At 38.7% G+C, this 16,307-nt stretch overlaps 1 long non-coding RNA gene across 2 annotated transcripts in view; it reads right to left on the minus strand.

Moving 5' to 3' along the window:
- The window catches only part of LOC107646822, a 60,673-nt gene continuing 44,786 nt past the window's right edge, over positions 421-16,307 (minus strand). For both annotated transcript variants that reach the window (XR_002348672.1, XR_002348666.1), the window contains one exon: positions 421-601. This is a non-coding gene — a long non-coding RNA (uncharacterized LOC107646822). The remainder of the gene's footprint in view (positions 602-16,307) is intronic.

Raw genomic sequence — 16,307 nt, forward strand, 5'->3', positions numbered from 1 at the left:
ACTTTGACCAAGATATTCTCCACTAGTCCATAGGCAGGCCATAGAGATTTGTCTGCCATTTGTAATGCTATCCTTGTGGGTTGTGCCTCTTGGATTTTCAACTTCTTCATCACAGATAAGGGAATTAGATTTATGCTTGCCCCCAAATCACATAGGACTTTCTCAAAGGTGGTGCTCCCAATGGTACATAGAATTTGAAAGCTCCCTGGATCCAGCATCTTCCTTGGCAAGTTATTCTGAATGATGGCACTACATTCTTTAGTCAAGACCACTGTCTCACCTAACCAAGTTGTCCTAACATAAAAAGAAATGATAGAATATATACAAATTATAACTAACATGCAACCTATCATGCAATGCAACAACTAACTAACAAAGAAATTAAGAAAAAAAATTTTGGTGTTGAGAAAGGAAGTTGTTACCCATGGAGATCGGTCGGACGACCTCCCCACACTTAAAAATTTGCACCATCCTCGGTGCATGCAAAGAAGAGCAAGGTGGACGGGTTGCTATAACTTGTTGAGCTTCTTCAAAAGGTTATGCGGATGACTTGTTTGTTGCCTCCATTTAGAAGCTTTTCCTTTTCCTCTTGGTGGCCATCCTAAAAGGAAAGAAAAAGAAGGAAAATTAAGCCTACAACAAATATATCAAAGCAATAGAACATAGACGGGGGCTAATGCCAAATAAGAGTAAGGTTCTCACTACATGTTAGCTACGCATGTGAGTGGGAAAGCAATATAAGCTAAGGCATATCACTACACTTGATGCAAGAGTAAAGTCAAAGCATGAAGAGCATGTTGATGAAGTTCAAACAGAAATTGACACAAACAAGATTAGGGATAAGCATGAGAGTATTTGGCCCTATCCTAACACAATGACAATAATGTACAAAAACAAGGGATCACGAGTTAGGAAGGACCAAAGCACTAATCTTATGTGTAGAGCAAATATTACAATTAATGCCAAACAAGTCACGAAGCACCAAGATTTACCAAGAAATTCTCAACAATTAAGTAAAAGAATTCAACACCATTATTAAAATAAGAAATTTAGAAAAGAAACTAAAAACAAGTTATAAGAACAAAATTAAAATTCAATGGATGATAATATGCAAATGCAACATATGAAAGAAAATGAAAATTAAGAAAAAAAATGAGAAGTGGAAAATTGAAAAGAGAGGAAGAGAGAAAGTAAGAAAGGAAGAAGAAAGAAGAAAGAAAGAAGAAAGAAAAGAGGAGAAGAATGGAATAGAAAACATGGGAGAAACAGGGGAAAACAGGGCGCGGAAGGCAACGCGTAAGCGTCGCCCACGCGTGTGCGTGGGTGGCAGGGTAGACAAGCGACCCGTAGGTGTCATGCACACGTATGCGTATATGGAGAGAGTGTGAACCGACGCGTCCACGTGATACACGGGTACGCGTGGGATGAGAATTTTGCCTAAGGCACAATTCTGGCACTAAGTTGGCATAACTCTCGGGAAAAAGTATGGGCGCTGTACTGACGCATCGATGCGTACGCGTGGTGTATGCATACGCGTGTCTGCCCCCTTTTTTTTTTTTTAAAAAAACTTAGAACAAAAATAGGGCACTCTTCTAATCTACAAGCATTCTAAAAGAATCAAAAATCAAATTTAACAACAAGTCTTTTTAGTTTTTGAAAAATTTTCAAATACAAAACAAACAAAACTTACACCTCAAGCAAAATACAATTTAACAACAACTACTCTAATCAAAACATGAATTTAACAAGCAACCTATCAATAAAAGAAAAATGTATAAGAGTATAGAAAATAAGAAAAACTATCTACAATGGCAACTCAATTCATTCATTTATTATATCTACAAGAGAATGGAAAGAGTTTACCATGGTGGGTTGCCTCCCACATAGCACTTTTTTTTAAGTCCTTAAGTTGGACATTTGGTAGAATCCTTGCTATGGTGGCTTATGCTTGAACTCTTCCTTGAATCCCCACTAATGCTTGCATTTCCAATAGCCTCTGGGATCCCAAATTGGGCGCACAAGGCCTTCAAGTAAGCTTAAGTAAATGACAAGGCCTCAAGAGTTTTGATTGTTGAAATGAATTCTGGGGTCCCAAACCTTGTTCTTGCACCCATCGTCTTGTTGACTACCATAGTTAAATCTGGGTGACAAGGCTTGTGAATTCTCAATTAAACATCCAAACATTCTCCTAGACTCATGCAGTTTGGTTCTACACCAACCATTGGTATTAAACTTTGAGCATGCTACCCTCATGATTTTAGAGTGATGTTTCCAACCACTAACCATCTCCCTTTTGCTCCTAAAGCCACAAAGAACTCTAAGTTGCCCATCCGTCTCAAGCAAACCATATTCAAGTGGGATAATAAAGCATAGAGATGAGAGATTTACGCACTTGAATGAAAGAATAGATGGTGATGGTTTGGGGAGAGGTGTTTCCAATAATCTTGTAAGCTCTACTCCGTTGTGTTCTTCCTTGTAAACTTTCACCTCTAGGCAAGTTTCTTCACATTCAACCCCTTCCTCTTGGTAGCTTTCTTCCAATTCAATTTCTTTTTCATCGCTTACCAAGGGTATGGGAGGTGAAGTATCTTCTTCTTTAATCTCCATGTCAAGCCCAATGGGGGAAGATTCAATTGTACATAAGAATTCCTTAATGATTGAATCCATCTCTTGGTTAACCTCTTCAAAGTCTTTAACCATGATATGTCTTGGAGGTTGTACACCCTCCTCAACATCAATGTCAAGCTTCTTGGAAGAGGGCTCTATGATTCCACATCCCCATGGATTTCCAACATCTCCTAGGTCTTCAACCACTTCTTCTGGCCCAATTTCATCAACTTCCTCCCCTTGTGACAATTCTTGCTTCCACTCCTCTTCTACACCTTGAAGCTCTAAACTCACTCCCTCATTATGCTCCTTGATTGCTTCTCCACATCCAACAATGGGAGTGCCTTGATTGTGTAAGCTTAGGCAGGAGGAGACCATGTTGCGAACGGCTTCTGCCACAGTGGCAATCTTGGCTTCTAACTCCTTGAACTCCTTTTGCATCTCTCCTTGCCTTTGGAGGTAGGAGCTAATAAATCCTTGGAGATAGTCATCCCTTGGAGGTAGTGGGAGAAGAGAGGATTCATTGTATGGGAGGGAGGATTCATATTTAGAAGTTGGTTCATCTTGGTAAGGGTATGGAGGTGGTGTATATTGAGGTGGTTCTTGAGAGTAATTGTATTGGAATGGTGGTGGTTCCATGTATGGTTCATATGGCTCATAAGGTTGTTGGTATAGTGGATAAGGATTAGGGTCATAATGAGGTGTTTGGTGGTAGGGGGCTTGTGAGTAAGGTGGTTCAAAATTAGGTTGAGGGGGTGGTTCATAGGCATGTGGTGGTGGTTGTTGACAACTACAATAAGGATCACCACATCCATTAGATTGATATGCATTAGGGGTGGAATTATACCTATAAAGAACCGGAGGTTGTTGTTGCCAAGAAGGTTGATCAATCCCTTGAGGCTCCTCCCATATTTGATTGTTCCATCCTTGATGCATGTTACCATTGTAGTTCCCATTCCCTACAACATAATTTGAGCCAAACTCATAGCCAAAGTAAGGATGAGAATTCATAATATCAAATAAAAAAAATCCACAAAGAATAAGCAACAAGTCCAAGGCCTAACAAAAACTAACAAATAAGAAAAAGACAAACATATTCACATATTCACAATAGCCAATAACATAGCACCATTGCAATTCCCCGGCAACGACGCCATTTTAATGCTCGGATTGTTGTATGGTTTAGAATTTCACTATTGAATTCTCGTTGCAAGTATAGTTCTAAACCAACAAACAATCCTCACGTGCAAAAATTTGGTTGTTACAAGTACAAACCCCAATAAACCCCAATAAAAATTAACCGAAGTATTTAAACCTCGGGTCGTCTCACAAGGAATTGCAATGAAGTGATCAATTATTGGCTATGAAGGAATGAGGGGGTTTGATTTGGTAATTAGGAAGAAAAATAAATGACAAGAAAGTAAAATGTCAAGAACTAATAAAATAAAGGAAAAGTACTCTTGGCTAGACATAGATAATTGAGATCACCATCCTTGTCTACAAACCATACATTGATAATTATGAGAGGCCAACCTATTAAGTCTACCTCCAAAAGCTTTAAGTACGTAATATCTACTCCTAAGCTTGAAGTACGTAAAATAGGCTTGATCACATCAATCCACAAGTCGTAACCTAGCTACTAATTAACTTAGTAGTAGGCTAGAGTCAATGGTTATCAAATTGACCACTAAGGGTTCTCAAATCACCAATTCAATGAGACCCAATGACTCAAGGTCACCCAATTCCCTTAGCCTAGGCCAAGAGTAAAGGAAACTACTCAAAAACTAATGGAAACATTTTATCAAACACCTAGTGTGCAAGAAAAGTAAACATCACAAAATGCAAGAATTAAAGAAACTCACAACTAACATAAGCAAGAAATCAATAATAACAATCAAGATCAATATAAAAGGGACATGGAAACATAAAATTGCATTAAAAGAAATCAAGATCCAACAATGGTTCATCAACATTAAAGAGAGCAAAATAAGAAATGACAAGTAAAACTAGAAGAACAAAGATGTAATAACAAGAAATTAAAAGGGAAGACTAAATCAAAACTAGAATCGAAGATTGGATTTAAGAAAATTAAACCTATACTACCCTAAATTCTAGAGAGAAGGGAGAGCTTCTCTCTCTAGAATTCTAACCTACAACATGATGCAAAACTCCAACTATGATTACTTGGTTCATTCTCCCTTCAATATTTGGGTTCAATAGCACCAGAAATGAGTTGGATTGAGCCCAAAATGATTCAGAAATCGCTGGCCACGTTATGCCCAAAATGGTCCACGCTGGTCCTGCGATGCGTGCGCGTGATGCACGTGTACGTGTCTCTAAACGCTAGGCAACTATGACAAATTTTATATCATTTTGAAGCCCCAGATGTTAACTTTTCAACGCAACTAAAACCTCATTTGAACCTTTGTAGCTCAAGTTATGATCGATCGAGTGTGAAGAGGTCAGGATTGATGGCTTTGCGATTCCTTCATTTCTTCATGAGTTCTCCCACTTTTCACGCTTTTCTCTTCATTTCTTCCATCCAATACTTGCCTTATGAACATAAAATCACTCAACAAACACATCAAGGCATCGAATGGAATTTAAAGTGAATTAAAATCACCAATTTAAGGGCCTAAAAAGCATGTTTTCACACCTAAGCACAAATTAAGGGAGAATTACAAAACCATGCTATTTCATTAAATAAATGTGAGAAAAGTTGATAAAATCTCCTAAATTAAGCATAAGATAAACCACAAAATTGGGGTTTATCAAACCTCCCCACACTTAAACCAAGCATGTCCTCATGTTAAGAATAAAGAAGGACAAGAAAAGGGGTATGAACATTTATTCAATGCAAATAAACTATATGCACCTATCTATATGAATGCAACTAAATGCAAAATGATTCTACCTACTTGGTCAAAATCAAATCAATCTCCAAGAGCATGTATGAACAAGTAGGGCTAAGATCATATGATGATTCATGAATCCTATCAATTCAAATATCAAAATGAAGTTCAAATAGACTTGCAAGAAGAAAGCTCATGAAAGCCGGGAACAAGAAATTGAGCATTGAACCCTCACCGGAAGTGTATCTGCTCTAGTCGCTCTGCTGTATAGGGTCGATGGTGCACGAAATTACAATCACACTTTTGTAACTCCGCACAACTAACCAGCAAGTGCACTGGGTCGTCCAAGTAATACCTTACGTGAGTAAGGGTCGATCCCACGGAGATTTTCGGCTTGAAGCAAGCTATGGTTATCTTGTAACTCTTAGTCAGGATATCAGTAATTCTCAGATTTAATTGTAAAAAGTAAAAGAACATGAAATAAATACTTGTTATGCAGTAATGGAGAACATGTTGAGGCTTTGGAGATGCTTTGTCTTCTGAACCTCTGCTTTCCTACTGTCTTCTTCTTCATGCATGCAAGACTCCTTCCATGGCAAGCTTTATGTTGGGCATAATCGTTGTCAATAGCTACATCCCGTCCTCTCAGTGAAAATGTTCCAAATGCGCTGTCACCGCACGGCTAATCATCTGTCGGTTCTCGATCATGTCGGAATAGGATCCATTGATCCTTTTGCGTCTGTCACTACGCCCAACACTCGCGAGTTTAAAGCTCATCACAGTCATCCCTTCTCAGATCCTACTCAGAATACCACAGACAAGGTTTAGACGTTCCGGATCTCAGGAATGACCGTCAATGATTCTAGCTTATACCACGAAGACTCTGATTTGAATCATGAGGCCAAGAGATATGCATTCAATCTAAGGTAGAACGGAGGTGGTTGTCACGCACGCGTTCATAGGTGAGAATGATGATGAGTGTCACGGATCATCACATTCATCAAGTTGAAGTGCGAATGAATATCTTAGAATGGAAGCAAGCGTAATAGAATGGAAAACAGTAGTAATTGCATTAATTCATGAAGAATAGCAGAGCTCCTCACCCCCAACAATGGGGTTTAGAGACTCATGCCGTAGAGAATATAATAAGAAACGTGTAAAGTGTCATGAGGTACAATATGAATCACTGAAAGTAGTATTTATAGTAAACTAGTGACCTAGGCTTACAGAAAATGAGTAAGCTAGGGTGTTTATTGTAAAATTCCACTTCCGGGGCCCACTTGGTGTGTGCTTGGGCTGAGCATTGAAGCTTTCAGGTGTAGAGACATTTCCTGGAGTTAAACGCCAGCTTTTATGCCAGTTTGGGCGTTTAACTCCAGCTTTTGTGCCAGTTCTGGAGTTAAACGCTAGAATTCTTGAACTGACTTGGAATGCCTGTTTGGGCCATCAAATATCGAGCAAAGTATGAACTATTATATATTGCTGGAAAGCCCAGGATGTCTACTTTCCAACGCAATTAAGAGCGCACCAATTGGGCTTCTGTAGCTCTAGAAAATCCACTTTGAGTGCAGGGAGGTCAGAATCCAACAGCATCTGCAGTCCTTTTTCAGCCTCTGAATCAGATTTTTGCTCAGGTCCCTCAATTTCATCCAGAAAATACCTGAAATCACAGAAAAACACACAAACTCATAGTAAATTCCAGAAAAGTGTTTTTTATTTAAAAACTAATAAAAACATAATAAAAACTAACTAAAATATACTAAAAACATACTAAAAACAATGCCAAAAAGCGTATAAATTATCCTCTCATCAGCGTATAAATTTTCTCTTCTAATCATGCTTTCTATGATTTATTTTTCATCTAACAATCAACAATTATTCAATGCATGTATACATTCATCATGAGGCATAAGAGGAAGCGCTACTCCACAAAAGAAATTGGCAAAAGGAGCTAGCCAAGTTTCGAACCCATGCTGGCAAGGAAGGAGCGCTACAACTCTTCACAAAGGAAATGCACAAAATGGATTTAGCAGGGTTCGAAGTGGGAATCCTCTCCACAAGCAAAGGGCGCTGAGTTAACTTCTTTCACTGAGCACCATACATTGCAAGATTTGCTCCAAAAATTGGCTCAGCAAGGATTCGAAAAGGGAGCTTCTCACCAAATCCAAAGGGCGTTGAGTTAAGATTTCTAACTGAGCGCTATGAAGGCACACAAGGAAGCTTGGCACGAGACAAAACAAGCCTGGAACAAGACATGGGGCGCTCAGTTACCTTACTTAACTGAGCGCTTCCCTGGAGCCATGCACGAGACGAACCTGGGCCAAGGATTGAGCGCTCCATTGGTGAAGCTAACCGAGCGGTTCCCTGGAGGTGCACCATGGTTCCAATTTTAATTCAAAAAACAATTTGGATCTAATTCTTCACCAACTTGAAAAGCCCACTCCAAATTCTGAAGATCAAAGATAGAAAGGGTATAAATAGGACTTAGTTTGATTTAGAGAGGACCTTTACTTTTACTTTTGAACCTTCTTTTATTTTTAGTGTTATTTTTAGCTCACTTTTACATTTTAGCTTGGAATTGGGGAATTGGGATTAAGAGCTGAGTTCTCTCCTCTTTGTTCTTACTTTTGCATTACTTACTTTTGGTTTCTGAATTTCGGATTGAGATTAAAGGAATTCTGTTTCAATCTTTGATCTGCAATTCCTCTTTGTTTTCTTTTGCATAATTCTAAGGATTGGGAATTTGATTGAGCTTTCTGTCTTCATTTTCATTTCTTCTGCAACTCTTGCTATCTGTTCTTGGAATTTGAATTGAGATTGAAGAGCTTCACTGATTCTAAGTTTGAGAATCATCTTTTACCTCTCTTCTCAATTGTTCTAAGAATTGGATATAAGTTTTCTTTATTGTTCCATTTACATTTCTTCTGCAAATTGTTTTTTGCTTGATCAAGGAAGAAATTGAGATCTAGACCTGTTTTCTAGTCTCATTGAGCCCCTGAGTTCTTGAATTTCTTTCCTAACTTTTACAATTGAGCTGAGTTTACTTTCTGTCTTATTCTTCAAGAAATTTTCCATTTCCATTTAGATCTACTGCACTTACTTCATCTTCTTTACTTTCTATTATTAAATTCTGCATCCCAGTACCCCACATTCCTTTACTATTCAAGTAATTTACATTTCTTGCACTCTAAGCTTCAGCTATTTACATTTCTTACAATTTAAGTTTCAGTCATTTACATTACTTGCACTTTAAGTTTCAAGCAATTTAATCTTCTGCACTTTAGTTTTCTGTCAATTCTCCCTCTCCCTTTTAGTTTCATGTAATTTAGCTTCTGTTGGTTACAATTCACTCAAATCATCAATTGTTTGCTTAACTAAACTAATCATCTAACTAAAATTGCTCAATCCATCAATCCCTGTGGGATCGACCTCACTCATGTGAGTAATTACTACTTGATGCGACCGGTACACTTGCCGGTGAGTTTAGGTGTTGGAATTTCATTTCCATCCCATCAAGTTTTTGGCGCTGTTGCCGGGGATTGATCTAGATTGACAATGATTAAGTAAGGTGATGGTCTAGATTAAGCACTTTTTCTTTATTTTTGTTTACTTTCTTTGTTTTTAACAAGCACATTAACTGTTTGAATTTTTGCTTAAGCTAACACTAACTTTGCTCTATTAGTAGAGTGAATTATTTTCTGGTTCTATGTCTGTTTGTTTCTTGCTTTTGTATGACAGAGGCAAGGAGAGAGATCCCTACCTTCTGTGAGGCTGATGAAAGAACTCTCCGAAGGATAAGAAGAGAAGCAAGAGGGAATAGAATTGTTGGAGAAGAAGAACCTTTTGAAGAAGAATTTCAAGAAATGGAGGAACATTCAACAAATCCAACAAATCCAACAGTGGGAGTGGCCAACAACAATGGTCAACCCCAATGGAGAGTATTGGCTTCATATACATTTGCTAATCCAAGGCATTGTGGGAGTAGCATCCTTACCCCAAATGTCAATGCAAATAACTTTGAATTGAAGCCCCAACTCATCACCTTTGTACAAAACAATTACTCATATGGAGGAAGCCCTTTAGAGGATCCAAACCAACACTTATCCACCTTTCTGAGGATTTGTGACACAGTGAAGTCCAATGGTGTTCATCCAGACATATACAAATTGTTGCTGTTTTCATTCTCATTGAGGGACAAAGCTGCTCAATGGCTTGAAGCCTTCCCACAAGGAAGCATCACTAGCTGGGAGGATCTAGTGAACAAGTTCTTAGCCAAGTTCTACCCACCTCAAAGGATTATTAGATTAAAGACAGAGGTACAAACCTTCACACAAATGCATGCAAAATATCTCTATGAGGCATGGGAGAGATACAAGGCCCTGATTAGAAAATGTCCCCCTGAAATGTTCAATGAATGGGACATCCTTTAAAACTTCTATGAAGGATTAACTTTGAAGGCTCAAGAAGCACTAGATCACTCAGCAGGAGGCTCATTGTAATTAATGAAGACAACAGAGGAGGCTCAAAACCTCATTGATATGGTGGCAAACAATCAATACTTCTTTTCTCATCAAAGGCAATGCCAACCAGCTCAAAGAAAGGGAGTACTAGAGTTGGAAGGAGTGGATACAATCCTAGCTCAACACAAGGTGATGCAGTAGCAAATCCAGCAACAATTTGAGCAAATGGCTAAGAGGATTGATAGCCTCCAAGTTGCAGTAGTGAATACAAGCCAACCATCACCCACATGGGGGCAAAATGAAGAAAACCAGGAAGATCAACAGCAGGAACAAATTCAATATGTGCACAACCAAGACTCTGGCAAAAATGAAGTTTATGGTGACACCTACAATCCATCCTGGAAGAACCATCCAAATCTCAGATGGGGAGATAACCACAATCAAAACCAGCAGCCATAGCAAAGAAATTCAAACCAAAACAACTCAAGAAACAACCAGAACCACAACCAGGAAAACACTAACCCCAATCCATATAGAAAACCCCAAAACAACTACCCAAATTCCAGCTACTATCCATCCAATAACCCAACCACTAACCAAAACACCTATCATCCACCTTCAAATCTCACAACCAGCCACAAACATCACAAGACATTCAGAGGATATCCAACTTGGAGATATGGATGGAAAAGATGATGAAGCACCAAGAGATAACAAGCAAGAATCAAGAAGCTTCAATAAGAAACTTAGAAAGGCAAATTGGACAATTGTCCAAGCAAGCTGTGATTGAAAAGCCAACAAGCTCACTCCCAAGTGACACAATTCCAAATCCCAAGGAAGAATGCAAGGCTATACAACTAAGGAGTGGGAAAACTTTGGTGAATGACAAAGAAGATAATAAGAAGCCGAAGAACAATGACAAAGCTAGCAGCAAGCATGATGAAGCCAGCAACAAGGAAGAAGCTGTACTAAGCAAACAAGCTCAAGAGAAGCTTGAAGAGAAAGATGACCAGCCACAAAATCTAAGGAAAGAGAAGCAAGTAATGGAAGAACCATCTCAAGGACAGAAGCAAGTGGAGAAAGCTCTCACACCTCCCTTGCCATATCCTCAAAGGTTCAATAAGGAAACCAAGGATCAACACTTCCCCAAGTTCCTTGAAGTCTTCAAGAAGTTGGAGATTAATATCCCCCTGGCTGAAGTATTAGAGCAGATGCCTCTATATGTAAAATTCTTGAAAGAGCTCATTAACAAAAAGAGAAGCTGGCATGAGAAGGAGACCATTATGCTCACTGAAGAATTCAGTGTTGTGATCCAAAAGGGTATTCCACCAAAGCTTAAAGATCCAGGGAGCTTTGTGGTTTCATGCACCATAGGCAAGATGACATTAGAGAACGCTCTCTGCGATCTAGGTGCCAATATCAACTTGATGCCCCTCTCAATGATGAGAAAGCATGTCATAGAAGAAATCAAACCTACCAGGATGTCACTGGTGATGGCCGATAGATCAATCAAGACACCCAATAGAGTTGTGGAAAATCTCTTAGTAAAGGTTGGAGAGTTTATCTTTCCTGCAGACTTTGTGATCTTGGACACAGAAGAGGAAGGAAATAACTCAATTATCTTGGGAAGACCATTTCTAGCTACAGCAAGAGCTACTATTGATGTAGAAAAGGGAGAAATGACCTTCAGGGTGCACAATGAGCAAATGATCATCAATGTTTTCAAATCAATGCAACATCCCCCTGAGCAAGAGAACTACATGAAGGTGGATATGATAGAAAGTCTGGTAGAAGAGATGTTAGAAGCTAATTGTCATGAGCAACAGAAAGAAGAAGTGGAGGAGGAGTTACTGGAAGATGACAACCAGGAGGAACAAGGAGAGAAAATAGTAGAGATCTCCATTGAAGACAAGGAAAAGGAGACGCCAAAATAGGAGTTGAAGCCTCTTCCTCCTCACCTCAAATACGTGTTTCTTGGAGAAGCAGACGCCCTACCAGTAACCATAAACTCCTCATTGAACATGGAAGAAGAAACAAAGTTGATTGAAGTGTTAAGAGCTTACAAGACAGCCTTGGGTTGGACAATTGAGGATATCAAAGGCATCAGCCCTGCCATTTGTATGCATAAAATTCTGTTGGAGGAAGAATTAAAACCTATAGTTCAACCCCAAAGAAGGCTCAACCCAGCCATGAAGGAGGTGGTTCAAAAAGAAGTCATGAAGCTATGGAATGCCGGGATAATCTTTCCAATCTATGACAGCTCATGGGTGAGTCCGGTTCAAGTTGTACCAAAAAAAGGAGGAATGACAGTCATCACCAATGAGAAGAATGAGTTAATCCCCACCAGAACAGTGACTGGATAGAGGATGTGCATAGATTATAGAAGATTGAATGATGCTACAAGGAAAGATCATTTTCCTCTCCCATTCATTGACCAGATGCTGGAAAGATTGGCCGACCATGCCTATTATTGCTTCTTGGATGGGTACTCTGGATACAATCAAATAGTGGTGGATCCCAAGGATCAAGAAAAGACTTCCTTCACATGTCCATTTGGAGTTTTTGCCTAGAGAAGGATGCCATTTGGGCTATGCAATGCCCCAGCCACCTTTCAAAGGTGTATGCTTTTCATTTTCTCTGATATGGTAGAAAAGTTTTTAGAAGTCTTCATGGATGACTTTTCTATCTTTGGCAATTCATTTAACACTTGCTTGCATCATTTAACTCTTGTTTTGAAAAGATGCCAAGAAACTAACCTGGTATTGAATTGAGAGAAATGCCATTTCATGGTTCCTGAAGGGATAGTTCTTGGGGCATAAAGTGTCAAGCAAAGGTATAGAAGTTGATAAAGCTAAAATAGAAATCATTGAAAAGCTTCCTATACCTATTAATGTGAAAGCAGTAAGGAGTTTTCTTGGGCATGCTGGCTTTTACAGGAGGTTCATCAAAGATTTTTCAAAAATAGCAAAACCATTGAGCAATTTGCTAATGATTGATAGCCCTTTCATTTTTTATGACAGTTGCAAGCATGCCTTTGAAGCTTTAAAGAGAAAACTCATTACAGCACCAATTATCACACCCCCTGATTGGAAACTACCTTTTGAACTTATGTGTGATGCAGGTGACTTTGTAATTGGTGCTGTGTTGGGGCAAAAGAAAGACAAGCTGCACCATGTCATATATTATGCTAGCAAGGTGTTAAATGAAACACAGAAAAATTATACCACCACTGAGAAAGAGCTTTTTGGAATTGTATATGCATTTGATAAGTTTAGACAATACTTGATTGGTTAAAAGGTTACAGTATATACTGACCATGCTGCTTGACGAACTAATTTTCTATCGGTAAAGAATTTTATAAAAATAATCGCGTTGTAAGTATAGTTTCTAAACCAACAGAGAATCCTTTCGTACAAAAGTTTTGGTTGTCACAAGTAACAAAACCCAATAAAATTTATAACCGAAGTATTTAAACCTCGGGTCGTATCTCAAGGAATTGCAGGGAAGTATGATTTATTATTGGTTATGGAAAAAGGTACGTTTTTGGGTTTTTGAAATAGAGAACAAATAATTTAAATGGCAAGAAAAATAAATTAATAATCATAAAGAAAACTATTGGCAAGGTATAAGAACTGGAAATCCTATCCTAGTTATCCTTATCAGGTGTGATGAGAATTGTTTATCGCTCCCACTTAGTTAACCCTTACTAAATAAAGGAAAGTCAAGTGGACCAATCAATTTGATCCTTAAGTCCTAGTCAACTTCTGTGGAAAGACTAGCTTTAGAGTGATCCAAATCAATCAGCGAGAATTCCAATTTTCAATCAACTGCTGAGTCTGATAACTCAAGTGTTACCAATTACTTAACCAAAACCAAAGGGAGAAAAATCTAAATTAAATTGAAAGCATCATAAATAGAATAAAACAATCATAAATCTGAAATACCTCAAATTATATTAAATAGAATATTCAAATCTAACATGGAAAGATTCATAAGCCAATTTGGCAACATAAGTAATTAACAAGTAAAAGCATTAGAGTAACTAAAAGTAAAAGAGAAACATAAAATTAAAGTTGGGAACATTGAACCTGGATTGAAGAAATAACCATAAACTAAGAGAAATCCTAATTCTAAAACCTAAGAGAGAGGAGAGAACCTCTCTCTCTAGAGAAATACATCTAAAACTTAAAATTATGAATAATGAATCTTGTATGAATTGTCCACATGGATTCCCCCATTCTCTGGCTTCTATTATGTGTTTTTGGGCTTGGATTTGGGCTGAAAAAGGACCCAGAAATCGTTGGGGGAGACTTCTGCAATTTTCTGCATGTGGTGTCCGACACGCGTGCGCGTGGGTCACGTGTTCGCGTCATTTGGAGTTTTTCCGTGTCACGCGTACGTGTCAGTCACGCGTACGCTGATGCCAGGGCATTTTGACCAGTTTCACTGACCTTTTGTTTACTGTTTTAGGGTAGTTTCATGCATTTTCTTAGTAAATAAGCAAGTTTTGGGTAGAAATACACTTACATCTTGTTTCAAGCAAACATTGTGAACTTTACATGATTTCATGAGAATTATGCATGAATTGAATGAAAAATTGAATAATGCATGATCTCATGACTTGGAATAGAGCTTTGATGCACTTTATTTGCTTGATTTCAGGACAAAGGAAGCAAGGAAGAGCCACGTTAGTAGCCACGTTAGTCTAATTAACGTGACCACCAACGTGGAATGGGCATAAGCTTGTGGCGTTAATGAGAAAAGTGATCGCCAATAACGCCTTCAAAAGCCATCATAGCCCACGTTAGTTGCCACGTTAGTTACATTAACGTGGGAGCTAACGTGGAAAGAAAAGAGGAGCTCCAACGTTAGTGGTAAAAGTGAACACCACTAACGTTCCAAAAGGCCATACATAAGCCACATTAAGAGCCACGTTAATCTAATTAACGTGAACTCTAACGTGGGAGGAGGAAGAAATTGCCAACGTTAGTGACACTCACCTTTGTCACTAACGTTGGACTAGGCCAACGTTGCCCACGTTAGTGGTCACGTTAAGACCACTAATGTGAAGGGTAACGTGGATCAAGGAGTGATAGGCCAACGTTAGTGACACTCACCTTTGTCACTAACGTTGGAGATGGCAATTACCACCATGTTAGTGGCCACGTTAATCTAATTAACGTGAACTCTAACGTGGGAAGGAGGGGCGTTTGGAGCATTAGTGACAAAGGTAAGTGTCACTAACGCTCTCGAATCTTAGGCATGCCTACGTTAAGGGTCACGTTAGTTATACTAACGTGAACTTTAACGCGGGGAAAAGAGGCAATTAGCAACGTTATTGGAAAAGGTGAATGCCAATAACGTTTGCAAAGGACCAAGAGGCAATGTTAGTGGTCACGTTAGTGCCACTAATGTTAAAGTTAACGTGGATCGTTTTTGGTTTGGAACGTTAGTAAAAAAGGTGATCGTCACTAACGTTCTCGAACCCACATTTTCACTTAACGTTAACACAACTAACGTCCTAACTAACGTCCATGCCTAACTCACACTTTTTCTGCAAGCAAAGCTGAGCCCATTGAAGATTGTAACTGCTTCAACTAAAGACCGAAGGCCCATATCCAGGACTTGAAGAGCCAACTAGAAGATCAGAAGAGTAGTATATATAGGAGTAGTTTTGAACTAGTAAGGGAGCTTTTGGGCATTTTGGGAGAACTACACTCTGTATATTTTACTTTCTCTATAATTTCTAGTTAATTGAACAATGCATTCTTCTTTATCTTCTTCCATTTCCAGAGCTATGAACAACTAAACTCCTTTTCATCGGGTTAGGGAGCTCTGTTATAGTTTGATGGATCAATAATAGTTTTCATTATTCTTCTTCTTTCTTTTCTCTTGATTTTACTAGAAGGCTTTCAATCTTTATCCAATTGGGTAGTTGTCTTGGAAAAGAAGCTATTCATACTTGGATCTCTTCGGAACCTTGGAAGAGGAATGAAGAGATCATGCTAGAAATGCTTTCTCATGTTGGACCAAATTGGGGTTTGGATGGATATAGTGACATATAATCCTACCAACACTTTGATTTGGGAATACATGTGGTATAATCAGTGACCATACTTCATCTCTTCTCATGAGCAATTAGACCAAGGAATTGGCTATTGATCAAGATTTGAGAGATTGAATTACCAAGGAATTGGAATCCAATGACTTAAGATTGGCAAGGAGATCAATGAATACATTGATTGAGGAAGAGATGAGAATGAACTTGATCCGGAGAATACAACATCTCCTGAGCCCAATGAATCCCCCATTTCTGATCTTACCCATTCTCTTTACTTTCTGCCAATTACTTTTATGTTCATTTCCCCAAACCCCCGTTTAAGATTCT

The sequence above is a fragment of the Arachis ipaensis genome, chromosome B06 (assembly GCF_000816755.2).
Source record: "Arachis ipaensis cultivar K30076 chromosome B06, Araip1.1, whole genome shotgun sequence".
NCBI lineage: Eukaryota > Viridiplantae > Streptophyta > Magnoliopsida > Fabales > Fabaceae > Arachis > Arachis ipaensis.